The sequence below is a fragment of the Balaenoptera physalus genome (genome assembly GCF_965194825.1).
Source record: "Balaenoptera physalus genome assembly, chromosome: 13".
In the NCBI taxonomy this organism is placed as follows: domain Eukaryota; kingdom Metazoa; phylum Chordata; class Mammalia; order Artiodactyla; family Balaenopteridae; genus Balaenoptera; species Balaenoptera physalus.
Genome location: NC_138892.1, coordinates 99622833 through 99639882, shown reverse-complemented (window position 1 = coordinate 99639882; position 17050 = coordinate 99622833). Strand labels below are relative to the sequence as shown.

At 38.2% G+C, this 17050-nt stretch overlaps 1 protein-coding gene across 4 annotated transcripts in view; it reads left to right on the top strand.

The window, feature by feature from the left end:
• The window catches only part of LOC309640917 (uncharacterized protein), an 81769-nt gene that overhangs the window by 2973 nt on the left and 61746 nt on the right, over window positions 1–17050 (top strand). The gene's annotated exons all lie outside the window — the stretch shown is intronic.

The following is a 17050-nucleotide window of genomic DNA, read 5'->3' as shown; positions in this document are numbered from 1 at the left end:
CGAAAGATGACTGGATAAAGAAGATGTGGCACATATATACAATGGAATATTCCTCAGCCATAAAAAGAAATGAAATTGAGTTATTTGTAGTGAGGTGGATGGACCTAGAGTCTGTCCTACAGAGTGAAGTAAGTCAGAAAGAGAAAAACAAATACCGTATGCTAACACATATATATGGAATCTAAAAAAAAAAATTAAAATGGTTCTGAAGAACCTAGGGGCAGGACAGGAATAAAGACGCAGACGTAGAGGACACGGGGAGAGGGAAGGTTAAGCTGGGACGAAGTGAGAGGGTGGCATGGACATATATACACTACCAAATGTAAAATAGATAGCTAGTGGGAAGCAGCCACATAGCACAGGGATATCAGCTCGGTGCTTTGTGACCACCTAGAGGGGTGGGATAGGGAGGGTGGGAGGCAGACGCAAGAGGGAGGAGATATGGGGATATATGTATATGTATAGCTGATTCACTTTGTTATAATATATATATCCACACTTGGAAAATAATTCATAAGTAACAGGTGTGGTCTCCAACCTCTGGAAGACCCTAAAATAATTACAGATGCATCCTGGGATTTCCTAGAATTTTGTGCTGGAATGGCTCCCAAAACTAGTCATCATTTTCATCCAAAAAAAAAAGCAGTGAGCAGCTGGGAGTTCTTGGTACTGTGCTAAATAAATCTAGAGAGAATTAACTAGACCAAACATGATCTATGTTGTTTCAATAATCATAATCAAAGAGCAACTTTGATACAGATGCACACGAAGTCTTCCATCCCTTTGCTCACTCATTAGCACATATTTACTAAACTACACACTATGTGTGTCAAAGTGCTACATTATGAGTATCCGATGTTGATCAAAATGAAGCTTCCGCTAAGGTTTTTTTCCTGTGAAATCACTTTTTTCACATCATTTACACCGAAGGAAAGCATCATGTCTTAAATTTGAGATTAGGTGGAACAACAATGAAAAAGAATCATAATCTAATTGTTGACAGCTATCATTTTTAAGCTATGACTGGTTTGGGCATGAAAACAAAAGGCACTCTGTTCCTAGTATGAAAGAAGTTAGAGCTTCCGCAACTGTTGGAAGGGCTGTGGGAGAGCAAGTCAGAGAGCACCACTGAGGATCTCAGAGTCCAGCCCCATCAGGGCGGTACTTCTCAAGAGCTTTCCTGAAACCACCGGAGTCACAGGGTCCCTGGCAGTCTCCCAACTATTCAGGGCTAGAGCCAGGTTTCGTGAGACTTAAAGTTTACACGATTTAGAGAGCTGACTTTGAGAATAAATAAAAGTGTGAAAACAAAATTGCTAGCCACTTCCAGACTCTTAGAAAGAGCCCATGCAAGAAAGGAGCCCCAAAGTTTAAACTTCATTAGCTTCACCTTGAGTCCACCCGCACCAGCTATCCAAGTCGGCAATGAAGATGCTGGAGTTCCTCAATAAGTTTATCTGGAAGCAGCTTTGAACCTCCATCTGCCCATGCATCTTCCTGTAACTGACTGGAAAAAAAATGCTGTCCTCTTCTGCCTTCTAAATCTTGAACTGTTGACTCCCATTGAGTTTCCAACCTGGAACCATACAGGAAAGGAGATTCTGGGAAATGTAGTGCCTGCCTTTGAGGGGGCTTAAGGATGACGCTGAGTTGACAAGAGACTACCCAGCATATCACCCTAAGGAAGACAGTGCAATTAATTGACTAAAGAGATTAAGGAGAGTTTAAACCATTCAAGAGACTAAAGCTTAAGTATGGAAGCATTGCTATATGAGCATATCTAAAACTGGAAAACAGCGAAATATTAATCTACACCTGGTTGATTCTAAAACAACACAGAATTTGGAATAAAAAAAGTAGAGGAATAAGAGATCAAAGGTGTGTCATGGTCTCGAGCAACGTTCATGGGAGAAGGTACCCTGACAAGTCTCTGTCATTCACTAATAATGCATTCAATGCATTTATTGATTAGTCACATTAGGTGCCAAGGATATACAAATCAAGACCAGACTGGCCCTGTATTCAAGGAGCTTATGGTCTAGACAAGCACTGTCCAAAGGAAATATAACTTGAACCCCAAATATGATCCACATGTGTAATTTTAAAATTTCTGGCAGCCACAACACATAAAAATAAACAGATGAAATTAATTTTAATACATTTTACTTAACCCAATATATCCAAAATACATATTATCATTTCAACATTTAATCAATATAAAAATTATTAACAATGTATTTCATTCATTTTTTTTCTTTTGGTACCACCTTTAAACTCTGGTGTGTATTTTAAACTGATAGCATGTCTCAATTTGGACTTGCCACATTTAAAGTGCTCAATGTGGCTAGTGGCTACCGTATTGCCACTAGAAGAGTTATACAAGTCTTCTAGACAACTAGAAGTTTTAGCATGAATAATTCTCCAGAAGCCCATCATGGAAAACGTCCTGGCCCTTCAATCTGGACCATGCATCAGTCTGTGGTAACTCATCAGGGTAATGCTACCTATAACACACTTGAGCTTCCTCATGATGTATAATACCCAAAGAATTTACACGAATAATAATTCTGAAGAGCTGTAGAGTATGTATTGATAAAGTTAATCTACAGTATCCATTCCATGTCATCACTGCCTTTGCAAACATACACTCTCCTTCTTTAACTTTAATATATATTGGTACCAAAGTGAAGATATATTGTGGGCTTTCTTCATTTTCATTAAGAGAACTAAGAGTAGGTGTAAGATTGTGACTTATCTCTCTCCATTGGGAAACTGGATTTAGGATTTGGAAAATGTTGCACTTCTAGATCTGAGATTATTGAGAGAGGAGAAGCAATTACTGAGAACTTTCAAAAGCAGGTTTAAAAAAATCTGATTACTTCAGCATATGCTGATTTTATATAAAAATTCTGGCTTCTAAAAGACTTCGTTAATAAATTTTAAAAGTTCTCATCACAAGAAAAGAATTGTAACTTTGTACGGTGACAGATGTAACTAGACTTATTGTGGTGATTCTTTTACAATGTATACAAATATTGAATCATTATATCATACATGTAGAGCTAACATAATGTATGTCAATTATACTTTAATTAAAAAAGAAGCTAGTCAAAAAATAAATAAAAGACTTCGTTGCGTTGGTTTTGCTTTCGTTGGTTTTTCCTGAACTACTTAGCTAATGTTTCTCTAAAGACTAGCAAATTGGTGTACTTTTGGTTGAAGAACTTGAAAAGATTTTCTGATAGATAAATAAGAACCAGAAAGAAATCTTAGAAATTACCCATTTCAACCCCACTCATTTTACAAATGAGACTCAGAGAGATTAACCAACTTTCTCAAACTCATTCATCTATTTAATGGCAAAGCTAGAACCCAAACCTGAGTCTCCTTACACTCAATCCAGTGCTCTTTCTACTGTATATATAACTCTGGTTGAAAAAATCCTCCTGGTCTGGCACTGAGTCTAGTGGTGTTTCAACTCTCCTCTTTGATTAAGTACATAATAATCGGAATCTGGTAAAATGTAAGAAACATGCAGAGAAATCTGTAAACACTCTGAACTCACTTCAGAAATAGACTGAACTGAGCAGGTTCTCTGGATACTGGAAGATGTTCATATCTTCCCAATTAGGAGCCCTGGATAGGAAAACAAGCAGCTGTGTGCAATTTTATTTTATAGCATTTTGGAGCTAACTCTCTGAAACAATGAATAAAATGTATTCTCCTCTTCCTGAAAAAGCTTCCTTCTGTCTCTTTCTGCAGGTTACTTCTCTCTCTTTTTTTTTTCTTCCTGTTTTAATCTGCTTTCTCTATTTGTTTTCATCTTCTTCATTACTTCCCTATATGTCCTCACTTGTTTAGGAATTAAATCTCAAGGGATATCTAATCTAAATTCTTGTCTATGAAATCTAATGTCTTATGTTTCTTGGTGGATATGATAATTCTGGGAAATAAGTCTTCAACCAGCAAAGGGAAAAAGGAAAAGCTGCCAAAAGATCTCTTTTTCAATTTTTGCTCTTCAAAATTCTTTCCCCTCTCCTCTTTAATCTGAAATCTTCCTCTTAGTCAGACTTCCATTTTACCTCTATTAGCATCCCTAACTGCTCACTATAATGATCCATTTAGTACTCATTTTTTGGAGACATCTGTTTAGTTTGATTTTGATACTCCCCCCAACATGGGAACTTTAGGGTAGAAATTGAGAATGAGAAAATTTGGAAGAGTAAGGAAGAAACTAGCTCCTAATAAGACTGCAAGAGAGAAGGATAAGTCAAGTCCCATCAGAGTTTTGACTTCTGTATGACAAGGGCATAATATTGAAGGGAAAAAAAATATGTGTATATATATATATATATATATATATATATATGCAAAAAAATTACCATAAACTAGCAATATTTGCTAGTGTAGTTCTGAGTATGTACCTATTTTGATATTACGAACTAAATATAAACAAGGAGAGTAGTATCTACCTCTTCCAAGTACTTAGATCTCTAGAAATCTTACTGCACTCTGAGCAAATTTTTCTAGTCCTCTTTCTTTTATTCTGCCTTTGCTGAATCCCTTGCATCCATCACTATTGGCCTTGATCTTCTAATACATATAGGATGCTGGAGAGCAGAGTGTGAGCAAAAAGAAGTATAATAGTAGGACACCTGTGTCCTTACTAAGTTGTATTGTACTGCAATTTGTAATTACAGATAAGTTTGTTGCAAATTTCCAGAAACACATCCACCTAGTACTGTTTTGGATTAAGCCATGAAATACATTTTCAAAAATAGTTTTAGTAAAATAATCTTTCCTTTATTTGTATTCTTGCTTAGGCAATTTAGAGTAATTTTCAACATCATGACTCTCAAGCCAGTTTTTTCTTCTCTTTGGCTTATTATGCCATTTCAGGTGAAAAGGAGTAATAAATAAAATGGTTTAATTGATAAAGATGGAGCAATTTTAGAGCTTTTAAAGATGAAAGCAGAACGTTTAGAGTTTAAGCTATACCACAGTAGGAGTCCCTACAGCGAGAACTTACATGGATGGAAAATGAAAAAATCTAGGAGTTGTAAAATATCAACAGGGAAATTTAAATTTGGATAGGCTAATTTTTAAAAACAAGATTGCAAGAATCAAGTGGAGTGGTTTTGTTTGTTTTTTGAGAAGGTTACTTTATTTTGGTGGTGGTTAGGTGTGATGATTTTTTTGTGTGTATGTGTTACTATTATTATTATTTTGCCACTGTAAAAAAAAAACCAACTAAGCTAAAATCCTGTTTTCAGGATGATGGACCATATAAAGAAGTATTTTACAGTAAAGACATATATTACACTGTTTCACTGTGGCTACTCCTATTCTCCTGTATCTCAATTTCATGAGTTTCTATACAGATTCAAGGTCCATAATCTATAACTATAATAAAATGAAATATTGTCCTAAAGCTAAAGTATGGAGCCTGACATTTAAAAAGACCTGAAAGGTGTGTCAGGGTCTAAGAAAATAGAAGAATGCCATTTTCTTTGAATTTCACTAATGTATAATAATGCTAGCCAGCTATTTCTTTATCTTTAACAAGAGTAAACTAAAAGAACCCACATTAAGTTGTACCAAGAAGGATGTCAGTTTAATAACATCTGACAGTGAGGTGGTGAGAAATTCAGTCATGTGAAAAATGACTTTGAGGCAGCCCTGACTGGAAAGGTTCTAAAGTCAATCTTTGCGGGCAGGAGGTTGTTTGGTGTCTGGATGTAGTCTTGACTTACTGTGAAAAGCCCAGAGGGATGGCTTTTTATTTTTTTAATAATTTTTATTGGAGTATAGTTGATTTACAATGTTATGGTAGTTTCAGGTGTGGAGAAAAGTGAATCAGTTATACATGTACATATATCCACTCTTTTTTAGATTCTTTTCCCATTATAGGTCGTTATAGAGTATTGAGTAGAGTTCCCTGTGCTATACAGTAGGTCCTTATTAGTTATCTATATATAGTAGTGTGTATATGTCAATCCCAATCTTCCAATTTATCCCTCCCCCCCTTCCCACCTGGTTTTGTTTTCTATATCTGTGACTCCATTTCTGTTTTGTAAATAAGTTCATTTGTACCATTTTTTTTAGATTCCACATATAAATGACATCATATGATATTTGTCTTTCTCTGTCTGACTTACTTCACTCAGTATGACAATCTCTGGGTCCATCCATGTTGCTGCAAATGGTATTATTTCGTTCTTTTTTATGGCTGAGTAATATTCCATGGTATATATGCACCACATCTTCTTTATCCACTCCTCTGTCGATGGACATTTAGGTTGCTTCCAAGTCTTGGCTATTGTAAACAGTGCTGCAATGAACATTGGAGTGCATGTATCTTTTCAAATTATGGTTTTCTGCAGATATATGCCCAGAGTGGGATTGCTGGATCATATGGTAGTTCTAAATTTAGTTTTTTAAGGAACTTCCATACTATTCTCCATAATGGTTGTACAATTTTACATTCCCACCAACAGTGTAGGACAATTCCCTTTTCTCCACACCAGAGAGATGGTCTTAATTGGTATTTTAGTACCTGGATTTGACAGGAGCAGGAGTCTGCTCTGGAGGGTGATACTCACTTCAGTTCATCACTCAACTCTTCTTTACAGCTTAGGAAGATTTACTATGGCTGTTCAACGGGTATAACTGGGCACACTTTAGCCTTACTTTCTGATCTCAATGTATTCTGGTCCCTCAAGACTAGTTGATACTTTCTTGACCTCTTTTATGGCTGAAACTCTTAATCAAGCTGTACATACCTACAGAAATAGGCCATAGTGGTGTTTGAAATAGAAGTCTGTCAAGAAAGTGCTGGATTGGGATTACTGATGCCTTTTCCTCCAGATGGGGACCAAACTCATATTGAGAGCAAGTTCTGTAATCAGAGGATTCCCTGATTCCTCAAATAAAAACAGGAAAAAAGAGACAAAAATATCTCCTAGGTAAAGACTTCTTATTCTCTTCACTTGACCCTTTCCAGTTGCCATTGTTATAATTTCATTTGTCCTTAACTCTAGTCCAGTTCACATTTGAATCCATCAGATTCTAAGATCTTTCTCTCATTTGCTGTTTTCTATAGTACTGAGGGTGGCACAGCTACCTGAATACTAATAGAGGTATCATTTATCTGGTATCTCTCATGGTCTAGGTACTAAACAGGGGCCTCACAGTTATTATTTCTAACCCTTACCCCAGCTCTGCAAGATTAGTATCATGACCCTAATTTTACAGATGAAGAAACCAAAACTTAGAGTGGTTATGTGACTTGTCTAAGGTCATAGAGCCAGTAGATCACAGAACAGAGATTCAAACTCAGGTCTTTCAAGGTCCAAAGTCAGGACCATCTCCTCAACTCTACCCTGATGCTTCCTCCCACCCTTATCCATACACAGTATGTGAGGCTACCAACTCTATAAAATTATCTACCGTTCATTCAGAGAGTTAAGTTTGCTTGAAAATTATAGAGGAAGTCATCACTATTTGCTTACCTTTATCCTCCCAAGTCCCTCCATTTCTATCAAACTCAAAGGCTTAGACGCATGGAAGCAAAGTGAGGAAGAGGAAAGGAGAGATACGAGTAAAATAAATGGTGAGGCTATGGCTGTTTTCTGTCTTTTTATACACTAGTTTTCTTTTTTTTAGTATATTTTTTCTTGTTTCTGTCTTACATGCTAGAATTAATCTCAATTTCCCCTTTTCTGTAGTACCCCAACATCGTTTAAATTTCCAGTTTGATTTATGCAAATTAAGTTGCATTTATTTACGTCGCAATAAAAGAATTAGGAAGAATTCTGAACAACTGGGTTTGTTTCTGGGATTTTCTTTTGCCTTATTCCAAAAAGAAAGCCAAGATTTTGGCTGTTAGGTCTATAGGACCGAAGGCAGAAGCTGACCCAAGACCTCTCTTTCTATCATGAATATCCAAACTGACTAAAGATAATGCTCTAGAGTGTTCTGAATGGTAAGGGCAGAAGAGCTAGTGTCTTTGTCAGGAGATATGCAAAAGCAGAAGCCAAGACAAGAAGATTCTGAAGCCTGGGAGAGGGACGTTAGGTTACTGTGGGCGACTGGGACCGTGACCTGCTCCCTCTGGTGCCCCCGTAGGGACTTCATCATGTGGGGATGTCTGCATGGTGGGCACATTGGGGTTGCATCATGTTCCCTGGCATCTTCGACTCTGCTAAAGATTCCCATGGACACTGTGGCATAGAGCCAAGGGACCACCAGACTTGGACGTTCTCACAAGCTTGGACAATGCCCATCTCAGCAGCAAGCATGAATACACTTTGCTCTATGTAATATGTACGTAGGCTGAATATTTTTGTTTGTCTCTTACAGCTAGTCTCCACCTTTCTCTTCCCTGCTCTGTGCCTAGGGGGGTTAACTTTCTGGATCGTTTCTACAGACTTCTTTGACCTCTGGATTCCAATTGTGTCCAGCCATTGAGAGGCACTGGCAGGAGATCAGAGAAAGGGAGGAGAATAAATTGGGACATTTATTTCCAAAGATCTTTCCCTATGGGTTGACTGGGTCCCTTTACTGAAGACAGCAGATCCTTTCTCGCTGTATCTGGAGGTCGTGGGCAGGTCCCTCGGATACATGAGCTCTGCAACTTTTGCATTATGAGCTCTCAGACTTAGAGTATTTCTTTTACCAGACTGGGTCCAGAGTTGGACTGCATCCCTCCTAAATCAGACTGGGTCTGGGGTCGAACTGGATCTAGTTTAAACCAGACTGGGTCCAGTTTTAGGTCTCAGGTTAATAAGAAAAATTTAAAGGGGAAAAAAAGAGAAAAAGCGTTCCTTCAAGTCCAGAGAATCTGGGACTCCTCCATCTGGGACTCTGGCTAACTATATGTATGAAAATTATGGGCCCAGAAGTTGCGTTTCTTTGAACAAGTAGGTTAATCTTATGAAACATAATCTTGAATTACAGTGGCCAGAGTGGAAAACTTTTAACCTAGATAAGCTTACCCATTTATGAGGTGCCCTAGAGGAAAAGGAGTCTCGGCCAAGAACTCAAAAGGGCAGAGGGAAAATTATTTTTCTTCCCCTACAGTTTCTGATCATCCAGATGGGACCTGCTGGGACACCCTTCTCACTCTGGAGCCTGCAGATGGGATCCTAGGAAAACTGGTGGAAGCTGACAAAGGGCAAGAATTCTTACCAAAGTCAGCTTTCTGGATCTCTGTCTGTAGTGCTTGGTCGAGAAAGAGACGTAAAGTCTCATATTGTTCCTTCCTTTCCAAATTCAGACTCTTGTGAATTTAGTTTTGGAGTACCTATTGATTATCAATTCTTTCCCTCCCAGGGACCGCTATTGCTTTCATTTGTCTTGTTTTGTGTCCCGGCTTTCCTCCCTTTAGGGCATGCAGGTGGTCAGTTCTTGTGTGTGCAGGCAGCTCAACCATCAGGTTTGGGACCCCAATATGGCTGGATAGGAATGTGGGTTGCACTCCATTTGCAGTAGCATCCTACTGACTGTTGCCAGGTCTCATGAGAATTGTCTAAACCTTTCTTCCTTTTGGTTATCTTTGGGAGTGGTTCTGGATCTTGGGAGGGGTATCTTTCAAACCCTCTTTGGAGACACATCTTGTGTCCATGGTTAAGCCATAAAAGGCTTATTGGTTTTGGTTCTGAGTCACTTTATAGGTATGCCTTTGGTTTAAAAGGAAAAAGGAAAAAAAAATTTAAGGTGTTCAATACAGCCAGAAATATTTACTGTTTGTCCTGGTTAAACCAGATAATAAGATATTTGAAAGCATTTTTAATTTTTTATATTTTCTACAGTACTGTACTGTATTTATTGATACCATAAGTTTACATCATCTGTTTACAAGATGAATCATCTGTCAGCACCTATATCAGTATTGTCTTATCTGACACAAAACATGGTAGATGTTATATGTATTACTAACACTGAACATCAAAAAATGAAAAGGTAATGTGAAAAATAAATTGACAGACTTTTTAAAATGAGCTCTATGATCAGATGATGGAAGCTGATATTCAGAGCTTGATAGAAACTTTTCTTAAGGCCTTCTTTTCTAAGCTAAAATGGAACAATGTACTCAGAAGGAAAGAAAATATCCTGAAGCTATTGTGGAAGGACTTAGTAAAACAGTCCAAAGACACACAGCTCCACATCTAGAACACAGGATTCTTTTGATTTCCATCTTTATTGGAAATCTTCTCCCTAATATAAAGCAACAAGTTAAAAGGCTGCATCAGTTCCTTGATATCTTTGAGGTTGCAACTCAATTCTTTCAGGAATTAGAAACAACTGTATTTTGTTTTACAATAATAGAAATGCAGCACTAGAAGCAATTCAAAGTCCACCAATCCTTTTTAACAATCCTCAAACCTTTCACATTCATCTCAAAAGGCTTACAGACATTGTAAAAGATCAGGACACTGGAAACAAAACTCCTTCTTGGAGAAAAACTTAACCTCTATTCTCTGTGCCTTTGAGGTATAAATTTTTGACCCTCTCTTCTCTAGGAACCCAGGGCCATCTTTTTGAAATACAAACTTCAGGGAGATAATCCTTTCCAGAAGAAAAATAAAAGTACCTATCTCATGGCTGAAATTTTTTAATTTTAATTTTAATTTTTTTGAATTTTATTTATTTTTTTATACAGCAGGTTCTTATTATTTATTTATTTTATACATATTAGTGTATACATGTCAATCCCAATCTCCCAATTCATCCCACCACCACCACCTCCACCGCCACTTTCCCCCCTTGGTGTCCATACATTTGTTCTCTACGTCTGTATCTCTATTTCTGCCCTGCAAACCAGTGCATCTGTACAACTTTTCTAGATTCCACATATATGCGTTAATATACGATATCTCTTTTTCTCTTTCTGACTTACTTCACTCTGTATGACAGTCTCTAGATCCATCCACGTCTCTACAAATGACCCGATTTTGTTCCTTTTTATGGCTGAGTAATATTCCATTGTATATATGTACCACATCTTCTTTATCCATTCGTCTGTCGATTGGCATTTAGGGTGCTTCCATGACCTGGCTATTGTAAATAGTGCTGCAATGAACATTGGGCTGCATGTGTATTTTTGAATTATGGTTTTCTCTGGGTATATGCCCAGTAGTAGGATTGCTAGGTCATACAGTAATTCTATTTTTTGTTTTTTAAGGAACCTACTACTGTTCTCCATAGTGGCTATATCAATTTACATTCCCACCAACAGTGCAAGAGGGTTCCCTTTTCTCCACACCCTCTCCAGCATTTGTTGTTTGTAGATTTTCTGGTGATGCCCATTCTACCTGGTGTGAGGTGATACCTCGTTGTAGTTTTGATTTACATTTCTCTAATAATTAGTGATGTTGAGCAGCTTTTCACGTGCCTCTTGGCCATCTGTATGTCTTCTTTGGAGAAATGTCTATTTAGGTCTTCTGCCCATTTTTTGATTGGGTTGTTTGTTTTTTAATATTGAGCAGCATGAGCTGTTTATATATTTTGGAGATTAATCCTTTGTCCGTTGATTCGTTTGCAAATATTTTCTCCCATTCTGAGGGTTGTCTTTTCGTCTTGTTTGTAGTCTGCTTTGCAAAAGCTTTGAAGTTTCATTAGATCCCATTTGTTTATTTTTGTTTTTATTTCCGTTTCTCTGGGAGGTGGGTCAAAAAGGATCTTGCTGTGATTTATGTCAAAGAGTGTTCCTCCTATGTTTTCCTCTAAGAGTTTTATAGTGTCTGGTCTTTTACATTTAGGTCTCTAATCCATTTTGAGTTTATTTTTGTGTATGGTGTTAAGGAGTGTTCTAATTTCACTCTTTCACATGTAGCTGTCCAGTTTTCCCAGCACCATTTACTGAAGAGACTGTCTTTTCTCCATTGTATATCCTTGACTCCTTTGTCATAGATTAGTTGACCATAGGTGCGTGGGTTTATCTCTGGGCTTTCTATCCTGTTCCACTGATCTATATTTCTGTTTTTGTGCCAGTACCATATTGTCTTGATTACTGTAGCTTTGTAGTGTAGTCTGAAGTCAGGGAGTCTGATTACTCCAGCTCCGTTTTTTTCCCTCAAGACTGCTTTGGCTATTCAGGGTCTTTTTTGTCTCCACACAAATTTTAAGATTTTTTTGTTCTAGTTCTGTAAAAAATGCCACTGGTAATTTGATAGGGATTGCATTGAATCTGTAGATTGCTTTGGGTATATAGCCATTTTCACAATATTGATTCTTCCAATACAAGAACATTGTATATCTCTACATCTGTTTGTGTCATCTTTGATTTATTTCATCAGTGTCTTATAGTTTTCTGAGTACAGGTCTCTTACCTCCTTAGGTAGGTTTATTCCTAGGTATTTTATTCTTTTTGTTGCAATGGTGAATGGGAATGTTTCCTTAATTTCTCTGTCTGATCTTTTGTTGTTAGTGTATAGGAATGCAAGAGATTTCATTTTTTTTCCCCACACACACACACACTATATTTTATTTTTACGAGAGATAAATAAACTGACACCAAACATTGTAAATGGATGACCACAACAGAAGCAACAGTGATTGTAATTACCAAACATGAAAGAATGCAAGAGATTTCTGTGCATTAATTTTGTACCCTGCAACTTTATCAAATTCATTGATTAGCTCTAGTAGTTTTCTGGTGGCATCTTTAGGATTTCTATACATAGTATCATGTCATCTGCAAACAGTGACAGTTTTACTTCTTCTTTTCCAATTTGTATTCCTTTTATTTCTTTTTCTTCTCTGATTGCCGTGGCTAGGACTTCCAAAACTATGTTGAATAACAGTGGTGAGAGTGGACATCCTTTTCTTGTTCCTGATCTTAGAGGAAATGCTTTCAGTTTTTCACCATTGAGAATGACGTTTGCTGTGGGTTTGTCGTATATGGCCTTTATTATGTTGAGGTAGCGTGCCTCTATGCCCACTTTCTGGAAAGTTTTTATCATAAATGGGTGTTGAATTTTGTCAAAAGCTTTTTCTGCATCTATTGAGATGATCACATGGTTTTTCATCTTCAATTTGTTAATATGGTGTATCATGTTGATTGATTTGCATATATTGAAGAATCCTTGCATCCCTGGGATGTCTCACTTGATCATGGTGTATGATCCTTTTAATGTGTTACTGGATTCTGTTTGCTAGTATTTTGTTGAGGATTTTTGCATCTATATTCATCAGTGATATTGGTCTGTAATTTTCTTTTTTTTTTGTAGTATCTCAATCTGGTTTTGGTATCAGGTGGCTTCATAGAATGAGTTTGGGAGTGTTCCTTCCTCTGCAATATTTTGGAAGAGTTTGAGAAGGATGGGTGTTAGCTCTTCTCTAAATGTTTGATGAATTCACCTGTGAAGCTATCTGGTCCTGGACTTTTGTTTGTTGGAAGATTTTTAATCACAGTTTCAATTTTATTACTTGTGATTGGTCTGTTCATGTTTTCTATTTCTTCATTCAGTCTTGGAAGGTTATACCTTTCTAAGAGTTTGTCCATTTCTTCCAGGTTGTCCATTTTATTGGCATAGAGTTGCTTGTAGTAGTCTCTTAGGACTCTTTGTATTTCTGCGATGTCCATTGTAACATCTCCTTTTTCAATTCTAATTTTATTGATTTGAGTCCTCTCCCTCTTTTTTTTTTTTTTTTTTAAAGATTTATTTATTTTTTATTGATTGCTTGATTGCTATGTTGGGTCTTCGTTTCTGTGTTAGGGCTTTCTCTAGTTGTGGCAAGCGGGGGCCACTCTTCATCGCGGTGCGCGGGCCTCTCACCATCGTGGCCTCTCTTGCTGCGGAGCACAGGCTCCAGACGCGCAGGCTCCGTAGTTGTGGCTCACGGGCCTAGTTGCTCCGCGGCATGTGGGATCTTCCCAGAGCAGGGCTTGAACCCGTGTCCCCTGCATTAGCAGGCAGATTCTCAACCACTGCGCCACCAGGGAAGCCCCCTCCCTCTTTTTCTTGATGAGTCTGGCTAAAGGTTTATCAATTTTGTTTATCTTCTCAAAGAACCAGCTTTTAGTTTTATTGATCTTTGCTATTGTTTTCTTTGTTTCTATTTCATTTATTTCTGCTCTGATCTTTATGATTTCTTTCCTTCTACTAACTTTGGGTTTTGTTTGTTCTTCTTTCTCTAGTTCCTTTAGATGTAAGGTTAGATTGTTTATTTGAGATTTTTCTTGTTTACTGAGGTAGGCTTGTATTGCTATAAACTTCCCTCTTAGAACTGCTTTTGCTGCATCCCATAGGTTTTGGATTGTCATGTTTTCATTGTCATCTGTCTCTAGGTATTTTATATATATATATATATATAAATTTATTTATTTATTTATTTTTGGCTGCATGGGGTCTTCGCTGCTGTGCACGGGCTTTCTCTATTTGCAGCGAGCAGGGGCTACTCTTCATTGCGGTGCATGGGTTTCTCATTGCGGCGGCTTCTACTGCCATGGAGCATGGGCTCTAGGTGCATGGGCTTCAGTAGTTGTGGCACGTGGGCTCAGTAGTTGTGGTGCATGGGCTTAGCTGCTCCACGGCATGTGGGATCTTCCCAGACCAGGGCTTGAACCCGTGTCCCCTGCATTGGCAGTCGGATTCTTAACCACTGTGCCAGCAGGGAAGTCCCTCTAGGTATTTTTTGATTTCCTCTTTGATTTCTTCAGTGATCTCTTGGTTACTTAGTAACATATTGTTTAGCATCCATGTGTTTGTGTTTTTTACATTTTTTTTCCCTGTAATTCATTTCTAATCTCATAGCAATGTGGTCGGAAAAGATGCCTGACATGATTTCAACTTTCTTAAATTTACCGAGGGTTGATTTGTGATCCAAGATGTGATCAATCCTGGAGAATGTTCCGTGTGCACTTGAGAAGAAAGTGTAATCTGCTGTTTTGGATGGAATGTCCTATCAATATCAATTAAATCAATCTGGTCTATTGTGTCATTAAAAGCTTCTGTTTCCTTATTTATTTTCATTTCGGATGATCTGTCCATTGGTGTAAGTGAGGTGTTAAAGTCTCCCACTATTATGGTGTTACTGTCGATTTCCTCTTTTATAGCTGTTAGCAGTTGCCTTATGTATTGAGGTGCTCCTATGTTTGGGGCATATATATTTATAATTACTATATCTTCTTCTCAGATTGATACCTTGATTATTATGTAGTGTCCTTCCTTGTCTCTTATAACATTCTTTATTTTAAATTCTTTTATCTGATATGAGTATTGCTACTCCGGCTTTCTTTTGATTTGCATGGAGTATCTTTTTCCATCCCCTCACTTTCAGTCTGTATGTGTCCCTAGGTCTGAAGTGGGTCTCTTGTAGACAACATATATATGGGTCTTGTTTTTATATCCATTCAGCAAGCCTGTGTCTTTTGGTTGGAGCATTTAATCCATTCACATTTACAGTAATTATTGCTATGTATGTTCCTATCAACATTTTCTTAATTGTTATGGGTTTGTTTTTTAGGTCCTTTTCTTCTCTTGTGTCTCCCACTTAGAGAAGTTCCTTTAGCATTTACTGTAGAGTTGGTTTGGTGGTGCTGAATTCTCTTAGCTTTTGCTTGTCTGTAAAGCTTTTGATTTCTCCATCGAATCTGAATGAGATCCTTGCCGGGTAGAGTAATCTTGGTTGTAGGTTCTTCCCTTTCATGACTTTAAATATATCATTCCACTCCCTTCTGGCTTGTAGAGTTTCTGCTGAGAAATCAGCGGTTAACCTTATGGGAGTTTCCTTTTATGTCATTTGTCATTTTTCCCTTGTTGCTTTCAATAATTTTTCTTTGTCTTTAATTTTTGTCAATTTGATTACTATGTGTCTCAGCATGTTTCTCCGTGGGTTTATCCTGCCTGGAACTCTCTGTGCTTCCTGGACTTGGGTGGCTATTTACTTAGCCATGTTAGGAAAGTTTTCGACTATAATCTCTTCAAATATTTTCTCGGGTCCTTTCTCTCTCTCTTCTCCTTCTGGGACCCCTATAAGGCGAATGTTGATGTATTTAATGTTGTCCCAGAGGTCTCTTAGGCTGTCTTCATTTCTTTTCATTCTTTTTTCTTTATTCTGTTCCATGGCAGTGAATTCCACCATTATGTCTTCCAGGTCATTTATCCATTCTTCTGCCTCAGTTATTCTGCTATTGATTCCTTCTAGTGTATTTTTCATTTCAGTTATTGTATTGTTCATCTCTGTTTGTTTGTTCTTTAATTCTTCTAGGTCTTTGTTAAACATTTCTTGCATCTTCTTGATCTTTGCCTCCATTCTTTTTCCGAGGTCCTGGATCATCTTCATTATCATTATTCTGAATTCTTTTTCTGGAAGGTTGCCTATCTCCACTTCATTTAGTTGTTTTTCTGGGGTTTTATTTTGTTCTTTCATCTGGTACAAAGTCCTCTGCCTTTTCATTTTGTCTATCTTTCTGTGAATGTGGTTTTCCTTCTACAGGCTGCAGGATTGTAGTTTTTCTTGCTTCTGCTGTCTGCCCTCTGGTGGATGAGGCTATCTAAGAGGCTTGTGCAAGCTTCCTGATGGGAGAGACTGGTGGTGGGTAGAGCTGGGTGTTGCTCTGGTGGGCAGAGCTCAGTAAAACTTTAATCTGCTTGTCTGCTGATGGGTGGGGCTCGGTAACCACCCTGTTGGTTTTTTGGTCTGAGGCGACCCAGCACTGAGCCTTTCCAGCTCTTTGGTGGGGCTAATGGCGGTCTCTGGGAGGGCTCACGCCAAGGAGTACTTCCCAGAACTTCTGCTGCCACGGTCCTTGTCACCACGGTGAGCCACAGCCACCGCCCACCCCTGCAGGAGACCCTCCAACACTAGCAGGTAGGTCCTGTTCAGTCTCCTATGGGGTCACTGCTCCCTCCCCTGGGTCCTGATGCGCACACTACCTTGTGTGTGCCGTCCAAGAGTGGAGTCCCTGTTTCCCCAAGTACCGTCAAAGTCCTGCAGTCAAATCCCACTAGCCTTCAAAGTCTGATACTCTACGAATTCCTCCTCCCATTGCCGGACCCCCAGGTTGGGAAGCCTGATGTGGGGCTCAGAACCTTCACTCCAG